Source organism: Crassostrea angulata, unplaced genomic scaffold, assembly GCF_025612915.1.
Source record: "Crassostrea angulata isolate pt1a10 unplaced genomic scaffold, ASM2561291v2 HiC_scaffold_127, whole genome shotgun sequence".
Lineage (NCBI taxonomy): Eukaryota > Metazoa > Mollusca > Bivalvia > Ostreida > Ostreidae > Magallana > Magallana angulata.
Genome location: NW_026441682.1, coordinates 80,896 through 100,462, shown reverse-complemented (window position 1 = coordinate 100,462; position 19,567 = coordinate 80,896). Strand labels below are relative to the sequence as shown.

At 30.9% G+C, this 19,567-nt stretch overlaps 1 pseudogene; it reads right to left on the bottom strand.

The window, feature by feature from the left end:
- Positions 1 to 399: 399 nt before the first annotated feature.
- On the bottom strand, positions 400 to 19,206 carry LOC128169416 (mitofusin-1-like; annotated as a pseudogene).
- Positions 19,207 to 19,567: the final 361 nt, after the last annotated feature.

Below are 19,567 nucleotides of genomic sequence, written 5' to 3'. Positions count from 1 at the left end.
TATATATTCAAAACGTTTGATATCAGATTCAGTACTACACGGGGAATCCATTCTAGATTATTCTTCCAATGCAAGTTTTTTTTTTTAGAATTCTATTTTGTTTGTATCAAACAGGCACGGAATATATATTCAATTCTGAGTTATAAATTAAAAAAAAAAAAAAAAAAAAAAAAAAATATATATATATATAATTATATATATATATATATATATATATATATATATATATATATATATATATATATATATATATATATATATATATATATATATATATATATATATATATATATTCATTTTATTTATCATAACAGATACTGCAGTATGGGGCATTGCTATTAAACACGTTTCAGAATTAAAAGACGTGTTCATAAACAAAGTAACAAAATTACTGCGCTGCTTTTTTGTACTATCAGACAAGTTTTTTTTTTCTTTTACATAACGTCATTTCTTAATCGCGTTATTTCTCTGTTTTATAAAAAAAATGGCATAAGAGTCCTTTCATCATGGGTGCAATCATTTTTTAAAGTTAAGTGTTTGTTATTATCGTAATTATTGTAATTATCAAACAGTTACATTTCACAAATTAAGATTTTGTTTATCTATTCGGGATATGCAAACATATCTTCAATATCCTCCAAACGTTGTTTGCATTTGAACAGCATATCATTTATTGACATAAAAATACGCATGTTTGTATTGTTAACGGTATTTTCTGTTTCCTTTGCCTTTTGTTCTTCCGTGAGTTTGTTTATTTCCAAGTTCATTTTTTCCAAAGCATCATTCACATTTTTTTTCATGGCTGTTTCGTATCTCGCTCTCAGTTTTTGTTTTAAATAAGGTTTGGTAAGTTTGTTGATCCTCACATCAACTGCTTTTTCGCAAACAGTTTCAAAGTTGTTGATGAACCCGTAGCTCAGTAATCCAGTGAATATGACCCCTCCAACAGCAACAGCTACAGCTACAGGTGGTTCAACTATAGCCCCTCTAAATGCTAACCCGCCACCAATGGACACTGCAGTTTGAATGATTCCAAGCAAAATTCTGTTTTCTGGATCATAAGGCATTTCAAATCCTCTCATCAGATTTTCTGCTAATCTACCGCAGACGGTTTTCAACTTCTCATTAAGATTTTTTAGAAAAATATCAGTATATACATGATTCACGTGCGTTTCTTCCCACCTTTGGGTTTCTGCTTGTATTTGAGCATTTACATCAGAACCTATTCTAAGTCTCGAGGATGTTGCCACTTTCTGTAGAATTTTCCTTTTAAAGTCGGGATGATGAACATATTCATGTAACTGGTCAATGACTGCCTCAAGGAAACGGTTTATATTTTCGTTCAGTTTCAAAGTTTCCTGAAAGAAAAAATAATAGGTTAACCATGCCTTTTATGAGTCATCATGCGTATTATATAATGACAGGTGTTATCGAAATAAAGTACGAGTTTTCTTGTTGCAGAATAACCTTATTTCAATACTACTAACCGATCAGTATCTATACTGCTTGTTCCTCCTATGGAGAGACGTATTATATCATTTGAACAGCTGATCTGTTCCTCTTTCTAATCACATTATTCGACGTCATCCAAACTTTTGAAATTATAATTTACTCTCACCCAACAAACAGTTTTAACAAATACATCAATTTAGCAATCAGAGCAAATTGAAGCCGTTTGTTCATAATCGTGTACGTATGAGTTTCATTATATCTATATGCTATATCAGACTGGTTTCCGTGTGATATCTTCGTCTTTAGGAATCTACGCTTTCCTACAAATCGTTATGAATGGCTTCTTCTAAGAGACGTAAGGCGCCCTTCAGGCTGCTTGCTGTTTTTTTTTGTTTTGTTTTGTTTTGTTTTTTTGTGCTTATTTAATTACATTTTAATTGACAGTTTGATTTAGAAAACTTGTTATCATGAGGTAAACGTGTGGTCCATTAGTACTTAATACCTTCATGTTCCATTTGTGTGGCATCCATGGTCTTTATTGCCAATAAAATCAATTTCATAAATGGCGTGTATTGTGTCTCAACCGAGATTTAAATTTCGGGTTCAATACTAACCATTAATAACCTATAATGAGTTTTTCACAAAATATATTTATATGTAAGTCCTTAAACTCTTATATTTAATTTGATAGCGACATTTGTGTTTTATTCAGCGGTATTCAGAAGTTGCATGATAACATATATCACTCATTTATAATAGCATACCGGTTATTTTTTCAATTTTGTTCATTATTTCAGTTTATGGTTTATGATTTTTATAATATAATTTTTATTGATTAACATGATATACAATGTACAAATATATGTATGCAGTTCTTCTTGAAATGCATAATTTATTCACGCTTCTAGTTTTTGTTTTATCATTGAAGTTTCTGCCATATGATTATAAATATGTAAATATTTGTCATCAAGTAATTGGATATAAATAGCAAATACAAAAAAAAAAACCACAAAAAACCAAACATCGATGAAAAGATGATTAAAATGATTGGCTAGATATTACCTTATGAAATACCAATACTGTTGGATCTCTGAGTAGTTTTTTTTAAACAACAGTCTAACGGTAACAAGTTTTAAAAAATCGTGTTTTTAAACTACAATGATAAATGCGAAACAAATATAGCTTAAGCATGTTCAACAATATCATGTCGATAATATTCGTCAAGTAATCTAGTTTTCTAAATTAAACGTATGCAGACTTACAGTGAACGCAAAGGGAACAGATAACAGTGCATATATGTAAATTCAAATCATATTTTGAGCAAGACCTGATGAAGAAAGTAGTTCGTTAATTGTAAGAGAATGCAAAACGCAATCAGAGAGCAACAAAAAACTCTGATTATTAGAAAGAAAACAAGGGAGAGAATGGGATCACCTGTTTTAGCGTTAACGTAAATGCATGATGTTTTGATAGTGCATAAAAAGAGTACGAAACGATAATAAATTGTTCTTAACTGTACCTTTTTTTTTATCACAACATTACCACAAATGTACATCATTGAATCGATGCTAAATGACTATACACTTTTCTACTATGTGTTTACCTCTTGCCATATTTCCTTCAAATCGGAAACCTTTGTTATTGCCCTTTGAACATTTTCTTCACTGGATTTTGCTATTTCCCTTGCTTTTTCATATTTTGGGGACACGACGTTCTCACAGTCATTAATAAACTTTTCTAAAAACCTGAAATGTAATATAGTATGTATTAAAAATGGGTATAACAAATGTGAACTGTCTCAAAAATCCATACAGCGAAACAAATTTTCAAAGCAGAGCAAACACGGACTTCTATTAATTGTACATAAATAATTACCTTTTATGTACTTCCAATCTTTTTTCCTTATTTTTTTTCAATGACGTCGTTTAACTCTCGTATAAAGCATTTAAACAGGTTCCTATGCTCCTCAAATGCCTGTATTGAGAATAATTTTTTTTCAGTAAGCATTAGTATGTATTTCCTAGAAAAAATAAACATTTGTAGGTCACTTGAGTCACTCAAGTGGGCTTTTGACATTGGTCTTTCTACGTCATCGTGAGTCATATGTTAACGATTTTATATTTTAATTTTTTTTTTTAAACTTCAAGCCCATTTTTTGTTTAAAGCATCTCTAGAGTAATAGTAATTTCAACTGTGACTTATCATATTTTGAGCATTATGGGTGGAGCTAAATATGCAAAATACGTCAACTTAAAAGAAAAACTTCTCAACACCCACATATGTGAGGGTATAACTGGATATATGGTAATGATGTTCGTAAAGCTTTTAACCAAATTTGCATAAGGTCTTCTTTACTCAAAAACATGTGAAAAACAAAAAAAATGAAACAATATTCACGACCTCCAAAAATTAATTTAGTCCGTAGGGCGGGCCAACATGAGTATTACGTTTCCATGCATATACTGTTTGAAAATCTTCTTTTCTGCTCCCGCACATTTGCAAGAAAAATTGAATCCAAACTACGACAGAACAGGAAGCCATGTACTAGAATTGTAGATTTCATGTCCCTCCGGATATTGGTTTTGACTTTGGGGCAGGGCCAAAATGGACTCATAGTGTGAATGGAGATTATATTTTCTCTACGCTTACAAATCTTAAAGGAGAACTAAGTTCATAGTCACGTTGATCATAAAGCCGTTTATTAAAATTGTAAATTTTAAGTCCCCAGGGTATTGGATTTTACTCTTGAGAGGGGTGTTTGATGTATAGTGTTAATACATTAAGTTTTAAAAATCGTCTTCTCTACTCCCACACACATGTAAGGGACACTGAACTCATAAGCTGGTAAATTAGGAAGCATCTGTCTAAAATTTGATATTTCTTGTCCACCGAGGTAAGGGTTCTTGAATATAGGGCGGGACCGAAATGGTATGTTGCATCAATGCATTTAATGTTTATAAACGTTTTTTTTTTCTTTACTTCGGCCGACACTGACCTCATTTTAAGAGAAAAAATAAAGCCATCTACCGGATATATATATTTCATGCCCCCAAGGTAGAAAGTTCGAATCTGTTGCGGGACCAAAGCAGTCTAATAGTGCAAAGGATTGGGGGTTTTACTGCAGGGTGTGCCAACATTATCATATGTAATTTATATACTGTTGAAAGAATGTCTGCTGACCCTGAAGAGAAACTGACTACATATTTTAAAAAAAGACGTTGTTTACTTAGGGTTTTAGTTCTTAAATTCGGATTGTTATTGAGTTGAACGGCAAAAGTAAAACATGTTCTAAGGACAAATTATTATCGAGATAAATTTTTGATGACATGTTATTTGATATGTTAACTATATTATGTAATTAGGTTTAAACAAAATTGGACTTTAAGCATAACAGACAAAGTTCGAACTATTTTTTTTCTCAAGTTTTATTGTTCACTGAAATATTTCTTTTTGTTAGTCGACATAATTTTGCATATTTTCTGTTGGTTTTATTTTACTTTTTCAATTAGATAATTGTATGGCACAAACTACAAAAATATTGAAAAATGATTAATAATGACAAAAGAAATCTCAAAATTTTGATCTTCCACCTGATGTAAAATCTATGCAATCAGAAAACGGTTGATAAATTAAGTTCAATACTGTAAATGTTCTACTATTATCATCATTTTTTTTTTGGTAATATTGATTAAAAAATGGGTAACAAAATTGAGAACTGATAGAGAAATTTCGGACTGGAATATTTATTAAATTGTCAATGAAAACTTAATGCTTTGCACATATTTATGCTACTGCCTTTCTTAAACTGTATTGCATTTTTATAAGAGCTTAGACATTTGGTTTTTTTTTCACCATTAAGATAATCTCAATCATAATGTAAAATCTTTTATGGTTTTTCTTAAATTTTTGAAAATATTCAATGACCATTAAAGCAATATGAGCTTCAATATTCACGGTGATTTTTTTTTTTACGAAAATGTCATTTTCTACATAAATGAAAAAAATAATAATGTTTTCAAATTTTTGTTAGATATATTTTTAGGGAGAAAGCCATTAAAAGGCCTTAATTGAAGCAACATTGAATTATTGTCGTCCTGTACAATAACTGACTTTCTATATATTCCTTATAAGAGAAGTCTTTCTTCTGACAAAAATTAATGATTTTTACAAACCTTATTCACCATAAAAGTTTAAGGTGCATGCAGACTTATCATGTTAGCTGGTTTAAGCAACAGAATACAATTATTAAAAGGACTTAGACACAATTTGACTTTATATTAATGATTATACCGATTATTATATAAGTTTATAATACTATGTTAAAATTTGAAACTTAAATATCAAATTATAAGCAAGATACAGAGTTCTTAATTCTTTGTTTTGTAAACGAAGCTAGAATATTGTCATTTTTTCATATGTGTTGTATTGGTGTAAGTTTCAATCGAATGTGACTTTCTTTTGATGATAATAGTTTTTAAGAAGATATTGAATAAGTATAAATTGTTTTTAACATTTCATTTTTCTCACAAATGGTAAAATTCTACATTACATTTTTTGTATTTAACTATGAGACTCGAGCTTTGTTTACATAACTATCAACTCTTACCTCTGTATTTCGCTTGTAACTTGACTTTAACATGTAATATTTTGGTCAATTATTTAAAATGCACCAGTACATCATTTTATACATAAAAAATAAAAACAAAACTTTTGATCTCAAATCGTGCCCAAGTCCCTTTAAAAATACAGCTCATATTGCTTTAAATTAAAAGTAGGTCGTTGACCTACTTTTTTAATTGAAAATTAACATTACAATGAAAGGTTTGTAACCCATTATAAATTGTTTTCATCATCATCAGTGGGTTTTTTTTTCATTCGGAGTAATCGTAATTATAAACCGGCCATCTTCAATTTTAGTTAATGTCACCGCTATGAAAGGCAAGGGTTATGGTTAGTGGTGTAAAAGTCTTATCATTTTATTTTGCTTAATAATTTCATTGAAAACAAGAATTAATTTACATATTTAGAAAAAGAGAAAGAATATTCAAAGGGATGAAAAGGGGGTTACAGGTAATGGAGTTATCTTTCTTTGCCTCTTCATAATGAAGTTACCTTCCTTTGCATGTTTATATTTAGTAAAACAAAATCATTTACACAATGTATTTGGTTGTATGATTTACATTATTAGAAAAAGATAAATAATAATGCGGTCTATCAAACTAATGATGCAAGAATTTTTCAAGGGGATGAGAGGGGGCTGTAACATTTAATGGAGTTATCTTTCTTTGCCTCTTCATAATGAAGTTATCTTCCTTTTTATGTTGATATTTTGAAGAAAAAAAAACCGAAAAAAAATATACTTTGTTGTATGATTAAACGAGTAAAACATTTTTTTTAATATTTTTATTTAAAACTAAACAACCAAAAGAGTTCTTTTAACTTTCTATATTAACAAATAGACTTGTGTTTAGTAATTAAATAATTAGCTCACCAAGATAGCTAATTTGTGAAACATGTAAAAGGATTTGGTAATGAATGCCACATGGTGAAACATATGGTGAAACATTTAAATTTCCAAAGGGATAGTTTCTGTCTCGACCCTGGAAACGGTGGGTCAAGAGGTTACTTTAAATACAAACATATAGCCATACACGTATTTTTAAAGTTATAACGAATATGGGAAATTATATCCTATTAGATTTACACAACTTTTCTCAGTCAGGTAATACACTCTATTATACTTTTAAAGTTTATCGCCAAAATTATAGTTGTACTATTTTTTGAAAGATTTCAAGCAAAGAAATTATCGTCATTTGATTTTTTTTTTATCAAGAATGAAACTTATTTAAATATAAATGGAAAAGTCCTCCACAGTTCTTTGTATAGAGCATGGTACTCTGGTGACCGTGAAGGCCAGTTGGCCTCTTGTATGAATGTGTAAGTTTTATTTTTATTTTTCTAAGAAAAAAAAAACAAAAACAACTAAGAGCATTATCAAGATATATCATCACTTTCAAATTTCCAAACGCAGTTGCGCTACTTGCACAGAAATGAATGAGCAATTCACAAAAGTCTTTAAATGTAACGTTGAATTTTTTTTTTAATCATAATCAGTAAGCTTTTATATCACACGCACTCGTGTTAAAACAAGTAAATGCATAAAGACAAATCGATTGTAAGTACCTTGTGCATAGAAAGTTTCAGAATACGCTGAGGTTTTACAGCTTCCCAAATCCTACTTATGTTCTTTTTTGCACTTTTGAAAAACTCGTCTTTTTTCTCTTCTTCTATGATGCTGTCCCATTTATTCAACAGGAAAATTACATCATCACGATCAAAGCTAACCATTCCTTTCAGTGAATTTTTCACATGTTCCAAAATACGAATAAGCTAAAAGAAAAATATCCTGTTTTAAAATTCACGTTATGTAAATATATAAAATATGATACATGTACCATAAAGAATCGGACAGAAACACATAAATACTTTGACCATTTCTTTTTATCCAAAACTATTTCTCTTAATATTTTTTTTTCTTTACTTCAGATGATATTACTACTTTAGATATTTTTTTAAAACACCATTTTTTTTTTAAATATTTTAAACATGATATGCATATACTTAATATGCTTTTACTATTAGTATTACCATCATCGGTGACAAAATAGACTTGAAGGGACACCTAACTATTCTCAAAAATCATAATATGTCATTTGCTTGTTTACAGTAACAAATTAAAACATGCAACAATGATTTGAAAGACAAATGTAGGATTCAACAATTAAAATGTTAATGCCAAGCATTAACTTGTACGATTGATATAATGTGTCCCCCTGCTCCAAAAATAAAATATCGTTATACAAACGTTAAGTAGCAAGTTTATAATGATGTTAGACACGCTGAACGCGTTTAAAGCGCAGAGTCACAATTTACATCAATGTGCAGGCTAATGGCTTTATTTTTTTTTGGGGGGGGGGGGGGGAGGAGAGGTTGAACGATAAAATTTCATTGCTACAGTAAATGATAACAGATTAAAACTCATAAATATTCTACTCAATTTTATGAACACACCGTTGCAGTCACTTGATATATATTTCAAACAAGAGACCCATGGATCAAATCGCTCATCCAAACAACAATATGCATGATAAAATCAGTTAAATGGAATCATATTACAAAATATCTTGACAATGTGGCATTATACATGTAGATCTTGTATAAATAACAAAGTCCCCCCCCCCCCCCATATCCTTAAGTTTATAATCAAGTCCCATTTCATATTAAGACTTACTTCATAGTAAAATCACATGTTGAGAATTGCAAGATTTCTCGAGGAGATCCTATACCATTCTTTTATACGTGATATAATACTAAATCAAACTATGAACCCTTTGTGAGAATCGTCCAGGGTCCAAAGTCACAACATTTTTTTTAAAGAATCAGCAATATGTAAAAATGCTTGCATAGAAGTAAAAACCATATATGATAACATTTCAGTTTATGTGAATAATTAGAATGTTTTCTTTGTACAAACATATTTGAATCTACACTTTCTGCTTTTACTACATGTAACAACCCAGCGGACATTTCAACATTGAAACAACGTTGTTTCAACGTCAGACATCAACGTTGAATCAACATTGAAATAAGGTTGCATATGAAAGTTGAGGCAACGTTAAAAATGTAACGTTGTTTCAAAATTCAACGTTAATTCAACGTAGATGGAATGTTGAAATCTGGTTGACAATATGTAGATATGACTTTGAAAATAAGTTAATAAAGGGACCTTTTTCGTAAATATTTGCTTAAAAACATGTTTTTTGATTATGTTTTGCTGTTTTATGTGTTTTGACACTTAAATTAAAAAAAATGGGATCCAAATATAAAACTGAAGTCGCTTTTCATGTACATCCTAGTAGTATACGAGTACATCATTTGCTCAACAACTTGAGTATAAAGTACGTGTTAAAAAGCTGAACTTGGCATTTTATAATGTTTTCCATAAGGAAAATGAACACAATACCACGCGTACTTTCTGCCAAATGGTAGCCATGATTGTTTTCCATGATATGGATCAAAAGATGTCAACACAACAACGTAGAATTTTCAATAGTTAGTTCATCATTTGCACTCTGCAGACTGTTCTAAAAATAACTAACAGAATATTCCAATGTAAAAAAGAATAGTAACAGTTGTTCGAAAGCTAAAATCGCGGCATTTTACTTTACATAAAATCCGTGTAGTGACTGCACTAGGTGTAACTAAGAACTGAATTTCTTTGTTTACCACTAGCGTCTTTAGCGGTCAAGCTGACATAAAGCAGCCTGGTAAAATGCATAACTCCCAAGATCAGCAGTGCTTGCTGTAGTAATAGGCCCGCACTCCCTTCACACTGACCTAGAAAATATGCCATTAGCCACTTGCTATACGCAGAAGTAAATATAGATAGATAGATAGATAGATAGATAGATAGATAGATAGATAGATAGATAGATATATAGATATATATATATATACTCCAAAAATAAATAGTATAAATCCACACACGTAGTATTATATGAAAAAAAATCACAACACCGAAATAAACTCAACTAGTTTCATTTTAAATCATCAGGAGTTCTCCTGATGATTTAAAATGAAACTAGTTGAGTTTATTTCGGTGTTGTGATTTTTTTTCATATATATATATATATATATATATATATATATATATATATATATATATATATATATATATATATATATATATATATATATTGATATTAAATATAAAAAATGTAATAAATCAAACAAGATAAAAACATATTCAAACTAAAAATAATATTTGTTAAACATGATTTGTGCAAGCTTCCACAATTCACAAAATATAAGTAAAAGCTAAATTCATTTGAAAATAAAATTTGAAAATATGTGTTCAGTGTCTTTGTGTAACGTTGTTTCAGCGTAAAAAAACTGGTTGATGTCTTTAACGTTGAAAATAGGATGGGTCTTCAACGTGGAATCAACTTTAAGAAATAGTTTGGGTTTCAACGTTGAATCCTCAATGTTGAATACATGGGAATAATGGTTGATAAACGTTGCAATTTGATTTCAACCTTTCCTCAACGTTGAAACAACGTAGCGTGCCCACTTAATAAAACGTTTAGATTTCCAATGCTAACGGTTCTTTTGAAGAAAAGTTTAAAGATTGTCCTATATATATATATATATATATATATATATATATATATATATATATATATATATATATATATATATATATTCCCAGGTAAAATTTGCCCCCCCCCCGCCTGTTGTGACCCAATCCTACCCCCCACCCCCCGAGAATCATAATTTGAACCAAATTGACTCTACACTATCTGACAATGCTTTCTAAAAACTCTCCGCTTCCCTGGCTGATTGGTTTCCAACAAGAAGATTTTGAAAGACTTTCCTTTTTATATTCTAATGTAAAAACTCGACTCCCCATTATGGTCTTATCCTACACCCAAAGGCCACGATTTTCACAACTTTGAATCTACAGTACATTAGGATGCTTTCACATTAGTTTCAGCCAACCTGTCTAACTGGTACCTGACAAGATGTTTTTAAATTATTTAATCTACTCATTCCTATGTAAAAATTCGAAAACCCCTCCCCAATTGTGGGTCCACCCTACTCTCGCGGGTCACAATGTTCACAACTTTAATGCTACACTCCCTGAGGATGATTCCACATAATTTTTAGTTTTCCTGATCAAATTGCTTTTCATCAGAAGATTTTACAAAATGTACATGTGATCTATATCTTTACTTATACATTAAGGCTTTTGCAAAGAAACTACAAAATGCATGCACCTGAGTACTTGCTTAGACCTGGCATTTCAACACATGTTTAATGATGTCCGTACGGTACATTAGAATTTTAACTGATAAATTATTTCTGTAAAATTAATTAAAAACCTACTCTCATTTTCGATAAACAAGCCGGAAATAGCAAAAATGAGAGTAAGGTGGTGGCACGCTTTGGCGGATCCGAATTATGGTTAGTCTTGATCAAAATATATACTTGCAATAAAATAATATCAAATAATATCGTAAAAAGTGAATATATTTACCGAGGCCTATTTAGAGAAGACATAGAAGTTAAGATTTGACAAATGTTGAATATATAAAATGAGTCAATTCGTTTCTTTAGTCGGCGATTTTAGTTTTGATACTCATTCGCTTGCGAAGCACGACCTTTGGTTAAATATTCCAGAAAGTACAAAGTGAATTTCTTATTTTGACCAATGATGTGCCATATTTTATTGTCTTAAGCCATATAATTTTGAAGAGAATACCAAGATCGTGATGTGGAAAGCTTGCAGACCGATGGAAAGTTAAAAGTTAAAAATATTTTTTGAATATAAAAGCATTAAATACTAAACACGCAAAACTTGTGATTTAACACATTTTGGTGACTGATCTATAAACTTTTAAACATTTGGCATTGGCTGAATATATTGAATAGAATTACGTTGGTGAATTTTGTCCATTTAATTGCAACTTGACTCCTACCCACTTACATACAAGTATGAATTGTCCGTAAATTAATTGAGGATTTTAAATACATAACTTTAGTTGTTTTTGTTTTAAGAAATTTTAATTTGCATGTAGTGAACACGTGCTGAAATGTGGTACTAGTTATTTATTTGGTAAACGTTTTACATTGATAAACAAAATGTAACGATAAATATAACTGGTTTAAATCGTTTCAGTTACATTCAGAAGGTGTAGGTTTCATTAACAATGATTTGGGAAAATGCTTGTTTGAGTTATTAATACATATAGTCGTTCTGGTTGGATAAAAGAAACACCCTACAGAGCGCGGTGTCAAGTCCGCCAGTTGACGTGGAATCTTCTCTAAGGTTCGAGTCAACTTACTTTCCCGGGTAGATAGGCGGACCCTGGCTCAATTTCAAGTCTCACTCGTTGCCTCGCCAAGTGTTTTGTTTTGTTTCGTATTGTTCCCGTATATTTTCATAGTGTAGCACGATTGTTCAAGACTATATAGAGCTATTTGTAAAACAATGGAAATGCTAGGCGTTTAAACCGTGCTTAAATGGATGGCATTAGGTTTGAATTATTTGGAATTTTATAACTTGGAATTCTAGTTACATTTAAGCAGGATTACATTTACGTTATAACTTGCAAAGGATGGTAAAGGGATTTTACTGTACATTTTTGTATAGAACGTTTTCATGCACCATAATGAATCTATAAAATTCATAACACGTTTTTTTTTTCATTTAGCTGGAACATGGAGTAGGGTTAGTGTGACTTTAAAATACCCGTAAATATTTGGTAACGTGTGAATATTGGTGAAACATTAAAATATTATAAATTTTTAAAATGTTTCAATAATAACTGAGAATGTGACCTAAATGTAGACCGACGAAACTGACTGTTGACGACTGACAATATAATACTACGTTGTTGTATAGAGAATATAAAAACAATACGCATACAAGTAAATGAAGCTTTCAAGTCGTGTTTATTTATTGTTATACTTTCATGTTAAATACTGAAATCTGATTGGTTTAGACGCAGTTCATATTTTTTTCTATTACCCTCAGCGTTAGCAACGCACTTACCAACGGGTAACATTAAAAATTGTTACATGCGCGAAAATTATGCGCATACGGTTCGCCGTTGAATTCACGTTATTTCTATGTAAAAGCAGTTATGTTTTCTTTAGAATTGAGACATTCAGTATAACAAAATCAATAGTGCCTGTTTGGGAGGATAACAGTTGAAATTGACACCCTCGAAAACCATTGTCAACCTCCGCTTCGCGTCGGTTGACAATGGTTTTCTCGGGGTGTCAATTTGAACTGTTACCCTCCCAAACAGACACTATTTATATACTATTACACCTGTAATGCGACCACACACTGTCCAACTTTAATGTTAGCTATGACGAATAGATATGATGTAAAATAATATAAAACAGCTTGTATTTTTTACCCTGTCTTTTTGTAACCCTCCAGCTGCAGCAACATTTATGACAAAGACAAAACCCAGTGCATTTGGAAGATATTTCATCATCCTGTTTGCCACTTCATTCTGATCGATATCCCCAATCCCTGGCGTATCTACGATTGTTATGTTACCCTTGAAATACATAAAAGAAACAATAATCATCCTGATCAGCATTAGTTCTTATATGCATTAAGTATTACACGTACCACTTCAATGTGTCCATTACTGTTAGATTTGTAAATCTTACTTAGTGTACATATATTATTTTTATTTAGAAAATATACTTCGAGAAAAAGATTTAATACATATGTAATATAAACACATTCAGAAAAGAAAGAATAAATTAATTAAATACAAGTTACATTCATTTGGTAGACTTCCTATCAATAATAATGCATTTATTCATTTAATTTTAATGAAAAAAAACCCCCACTAATTCCAAAACAAACAAATATAAATGTGACAACGTACTTTGAAAAAAAGTCCAAGCAACTTAACCTAGAAATTAAATTACAAGAGGTCCTTCGGCCACATCGCTCACCTGAGGAACAATAGGTATGATAAAATCAGCCTAATGGAGTCATAATTCAAACTATCTGGACAATTTATAATAATATATGTAGATCCTGTATAAATAAAATCCATTTTTCCCCTGGATATTCTTATGTTTATTATCATTAGTCCCTTTTTTAACCGGATGATTTATAGTCATATCACACGTTGAGTATTGCAGTTCTCAAAAAGATCCTTAACAATTGTTTATATATGGGATATAAATCTACATCAAACTTTAAACCTTCTTTTGCGGCCGAAGAATTGTTCTGATGCCAAAGTCCTAACAATTATATAGAAACATCTGGCTGATTAGTTTCTCAGAAGATTTACTCTACATATTCCTATGTAAAACTTTGACCCCCCCCCTTCCACTGTGGCCCCAACCTACTCCCGGGATATCATTATTTTCACAACTTTGAATCTACACTACCTGAGGATGCTCCACACAAGTTTCAGCTTTCCTGGCCGATTAGTGTCTGAGAAGAAGATTTTTAAAGATTTACTCTATATATTCCAATGTTAAACTTTGACCCCCCATTGTGGCCCCATCTTACCTCTGGGGATCATGGTTTTCACAACTTTAAATTTATACTACCTGAGGATACTTCCATATAAGTTTTAACTTTCCTAGCTGATTCGTTTCTGAGAATGAGATTTTTAAAGATCAACTTTAAATATTCCTTTGTTTGACTTTGACCCACCCCCTCCCCCCCCCATTGTGGCTCTACCCTACACCCGGGGATAATGATTTTCACTAATTTGAATCTACACTACCTGAGGATGATCCCACACAAGTTTCAGCTTTCCTGGCCGATTAGTTTTTGAGAAGAAGATTTTTAAAGATTTACTCTATATTCCGATGTAAAACTTCGACCCCTCCCCCATTGTGGCCCCACCCTTCCCCCGGGGGTCATGATTTTCACAAGTTTGAATCTACACTATCTAAGTATGCTTCCACACAAATTTTAGCTTTCCTGGTCTTATGGTTCGTGAGAAGAAGATTTTTGAAAATTTCTCGAAAATTTAAAAAAAAAATACCTAATTTAATTATCTCCCTTTGAACAAAAGGCGGGATCTTTTATTTTCACAACCTTGAATCACCTTAAGTTAAAGATGCTTTGTGTCAAGTTTAAATGAAATTGGCCCGGTGGTTCTTGAGAAGTTGTTCAAAAAGTGAAAAGGTTACAGACATACAGACAGACGGACGGACGGACAGACGGACGGACGAGAGACAAAATGTGATCAGAATAGCTCACTTGAGCTTTCAGTGAAGGTTAAGTTTGAGACTTATTTAGTCCTATTTAAAACTTTGATTTAGGCATGGGAATTCCCAGCTTTCCATTAGCTTAAGTGCAAAAAAAGTCAAAGCTTCCGCAATACAAAACACATGTAGTTACACAGAGAATTATGACTTGTCAAATCTATAGTTTTCTTTCGTTTGCAAAAAAATTTAAAAGATGTTTTTGTTTGGTAGTTGATAAAATGCTATAACACCATCTTTATGCATTTTGGACACATACAAAATACTAATGAAAATCCATGAACTCATTCACAAAGTATTAGTTCGGCTGCATATACAACGAATTATAGATAATGCTTATTTCAAAAGTCAATGGACCGTTGATTTTTTCCCACTAGACAAATAAAACCTTTGTTGATATATAAACTGTTTAAAAAAATCACTCTCTGGAGCTTTGCCGACATTAAAAGCGTCATATCCTTTGGTATATAAATATTCTGCAATTATATCGAACAAGGGGAGCTGGCAAAACAATTGCTTTTTCAATGATATGGCGTAAAATCTGTGATTTTCCAATTAAAAACCACCTTACAAATATAATTTAATTTTAAGTATTTATTGTTCAAACTACGTTAGAGCCCTGTTGTCTGATAAAAAAAACCGCACAAACAAAAAACAAACAATTACGATATACCTTAAAAAATGGATTTATTATTTGGACTTTGAAAAAGGTGAATAATTTTCAAACACTTACATATTTTTGCACACAAAAGGAGAAACCATTGCTTTGCCAGCTCGTTGCATTCCATTATGTTAAGAAAAGGTTTTCAAAGATTTTTATCTATATATTTCCTGAGAAAGAAACAACTAACAGATCATCAATCAAACAAACTCAGTCTACAATACCTGTAAATGCTTTCACACAAGTTAAAGCTTTTCTAGCCATATGTGAGAAGAATATATAAGAAAAGTCCTTTGAAACATTGTACACTCTGTATAAGAAAGGGAAACCTTTCCCCTTTTTGGCCAATTCTTTCACCGGGGAACATTATTTGAAGATCTTTAATTTTCCTAAGGATGCTTCCTTACAAGGTACTTTTAATCTTGCCGAATTAAGTGTGTGAAGATTATTATTCAAAAGTTGCATATATTTCCAGAAAAAAAAATGACGCCTGTTCAGATCTCCGCCTCTACTTCTAAGGACCATGATCTAATCAAACTTGAATTTACACCCCAGCAAGATGATTCGTCACAGGTTAAAGCTTTATCGTATTTGTAAAAATAGGTTTTATCTACATGTTTGTATGAAACAATTGAACCACAGATGTGAAACCTGCCCATCTCGGGGGTCATGACTTATGACTTGAATCTACACCACCTATTGATGCTTAAGTTACACCTTTTCTATCAAATTGGTCTTTGAAAAACAAGATATTAAAAAAAATACATTCTTGTTTTTGTTTTTCGATAATCCTTAATTAACAACCCATGAAACAAGGCGTGGCTATTCATATTACAAAACAATATTTTTTTTAGCCAATAGCGTGTTGTGCCAGGTTTCTTGTAAATTGACACTAATCTTCTTTAAACGCCGGTCAAAAAATGATCAGGTTAGCTAAAAAAAAATCAGAGCTTCCAGATGAGCTTGAACATTTTCAAAATTCATTCGCATTATACATTGGAAATCTCTTGTATGTTTTGTCATATTGGTGTCATATTTCAGTCCGCTCGTTGAAAACATCCCCCCTCCCCTCGCCCCTTGCTTTAACAAATATTTCGTATTCTGTTGAAAGCTAATACATAAACATTCCCTGGACGTCGATATCAACAGTCAATTTTTCAATTGTATAAAAATGTAACTTATATGTATGTAGCATGGTTAAAACACATTGATATTATTTTAAAAATAGCAGTACCTCTAGCAAAGGGATCGGCATAAAAATATCAACATAAGTACGACTGTCATTCGTTCTATCGGTCTCTTTTAGTTTTTCAGCCAGTTGTATTGTGTTATCAAAAGGAATCCAATCTTTGTAATCTTCGTCGTCTTCGTCCCATGTTGCGAATATCAGCTCTTCAGAGTGCCTGACTCTGCACACTTTTGTTGTTGTTGCCTCGATACCGGTAGGGAGTATCTTTTCTCCGATAACTGCATTGACAATGCTTGACTTTCCGCTGCTAGTTTCTCCTATATACACATGTGAAAGACAACAAATGATCAAACTAAAGCATACATTTATTTGATTGCTTTTTCGTTGTGACTGAATAAAATCACAATTTTATAATGCAATTTTAATGTTATATTTGACCCAGAAAATTTAGTATTCAATACGAACATAGACAAAAGAACATGAACAACAATAATGTAATATTAACAAAAAATGTCGTAGCAAAATGTTCAGTTAGTTTAAAGAAATATGAAATGAACATGATTGTGAAATATTATATACACACTTAAGCTTAACATTCAATTTCATTTCATATACAGCAAGAATATTTTATTTGACTTAACGTGAAAAAGTATTTACTTTTTCATACGATAAGTATATTTAAACAATAAAATGTTTTATTTGGTGATTCTTCCGGGATATGAAGGTCGCAACTTTGCAGAAATAAATACAGATATGTACAATGCACATTTGGAATATGTAAAGTTTGTTCAGTCTGCAATGGTTGCTGCCCTCAAAATCCGTATTAGTTACAAAAGGAGGATTTTTTTCATCTTTAAATCTTTCATTTAAGAAATTTATGAATTTATTGTACATGTAAAAAGTAAATAAAAATCTGAATTGTTGTTAATGAACATTAGTACGTTAGCTTAAAGAAGAAGCCAAATCGTTTTGAATATAACATCATCATGATTCAATTATCTCGTCCAGTCTCGATTCTTCTTCCGTCATTGTATGTTTCAAGCAATGGATAAACGAGGCGTGTATATTTCAGTCTTGTCAGTTTCTATTGAGTTGAACATGGACTTTGGGTTTCCGTAAGAAATGGAGGGAATTATACTCGTTAGGTGTAAGAAGGCACGCATTTAATCTTAAGACCAATCAGAAACAAAATTAATGACAAACTTACCAGCAAAAACAATGGCACCATCCGTCCTCTTCAAATCAACTAAATGCTGATCCAGTTTTTCCTCTATATCGTTCAGCTCAGTTGAATGATTTTTGACATGACTTACAAAGTTTTCATCGTTTATAAAAGTCTTAATAAAATCGAAACAGTCACTTATTTCTTTTTGAATAAAAACACAGCTACCAATATCACTACAATAATAAAACAAATGTTTAATTAAGAGGAGTTGACTTAGTAAACCGATAAGTATATTTCATCCATTCTCGCTATTTAAAATCAAGTGAATAAAGTTGAACCTTTTTTTGTTTATAATTAACATTGAAGTAGTTATAAACAAATATGATAAAGTCAATTCATATTTACGATGTTTTTAAGAAATTCTGCAACCAATATACATGTACACGTTTAACTTAGAAAGAAATATTGGTCGAAGCATCATACCCCTTGTGGTTATTACTGTTATCTAAATAACATAGTTTTAATCTACATTTTATTTTACAAATGAAAACTTCATACTGAAACAATAATCGATGTTCTTTTAAAAAAGCATTTTAGTATTTTACAAGTTTAAAAGTCTTACTGTAACAAGGAACCGCTATTCAATTCATCACTTGAAGTGCAAATATCGTCTGTGTCTTGTTGAGATGCTCGATCAGTTGTGGATTGTTGCATATTTTCTCGTGTGTGCTCCGAATTTTATATATATATATATATATATATATATATATATATATATATATATATATATATATATATATATATATATATATATATATATATAAACAAATTTAGCTACTTTACTTAAGTAAAAAAAATGGGACTTTTTAGAGATAAACCAAGATTCCTTACAACATAATTTGTATTCTGATTAGTGAGCATATAGGTTGTGCACGTTAAATAAATATGACAAAAGTAAATGAATTCAATTTATAGATATTCAAGTAGTTTGGCACATTGCAATGAGATGAAACAAATAGATTGATATGTGCAACATTACTACATTATTTGCAATATACTGTATACTTTGCATTTAAACAGAATTACATTTATTTTTGTAATAGAAAACATGATTTTGTTTTATAAAAAAAAAACGCTACAATGATGATAATAATTTTTTTTTAACAAAAATAGATAAATCATAAATATTTGTATACAGATATTGAAGTCTTAAATCCAATAACCGATTAAAGAAGATTATGTAACTGTAATTCAAAAATACCTCATGGTTTTTCTTTAAATT